Consider the following 838-nt stretch of genomic DNA (forward strand, 5'->3'; position numbering starts at 1 on the left):
TTTTTTTTTTTTGAGATAAAAAATAATCTGACTATGTCGCCCTCAGTAAATGCTATGGTGTCACAGCTCACAGCAACCTCAAACACTTAGGCTTAAGCAATTCTCTTGCCTCAGCCTCCTAAGTACCTGGGACTATAGGTGCCTGCCACATTGCCCAGCTATTTTTTTTGGTGCAGTTGTCATTGTTGTTTAGCTGGCCTGGGCCGGGCTCAAACCTGCCGCTTCAGTTCATGTGGCTGGCACTGTAGCCACTGTGCTGTGGGTGCTAAGCCAAGGTACACTATTATTAACTATATTCACCATGCTATGCAATGGATCATTCCTTTTGTAAATTTTCTGATAGTTTAAATAAAAGATTCTAATAATAAAGGAATTTAATTAATTAATAATTATTATTATTTTCAGATAGTCTCACTTTGGGTAGAGTGTTGCCCTAGGTAGAGTGCTGTGGTGTCACAGCTCACAGCAACCTCAAACTCTTGGACTCAAGTGATTCTTTTGCCTCTGTCTCCTGAGTAACTAGGACTACAGGTGCCTGCTACAATGCCCAGCTAATGTTTCTATTTTCAGTAGAGATAGGGCCTTGCTCTTGTTCAGGCTGGTCTTAAACTCCTGAGATCAAGTAATCTACCCACTTTGGCTTTCCAGAGTGCTAGGATTATAAGCACAAGCCACTGCACCTCTAAGAATTTAATTTAAATACAAGTATCTGCAGATTTATAACATAATATATTATGTAACAACGGCTCACCTCAATTTCTAACTTAATTTGGAAGTATTCTTTAGGGGGACATATTTAAATAACTTTACATAAATGCAATTTCAAAAAGTTAGAAAG

General features: G+C 38.7%; 1 protein-coding gene across 1 annotated transcript in view; it reads right to left on the reverse strand.

Annotated features, from left to right (window-relative positions):
- MYO5C (myosin VC) overlaps positions 1–838 on the reverse strand; it is a 106,069-nt gene that overhangs the window by 33,511 nt on the left and 71,720 nt on the right. The gene's annotated exons all lie outside the window — the stretch shown is intronic.

Source organism: Otolemur garnettii, unplaced genomic scaffold (genome assembly GCF_000181295.1).
Source record: "Otolemur garnettii isolate 467f Iridium unplaced genomic scaffold, OtoGar3 scaffold00011, whole genome shotgun sequence".
NCBI classification, from domain to species: Eukaryota; Metazoa; Chordata; class Mammalia; order Primates; family Galagidae; genus Otolemur; species Otolemur garnettii.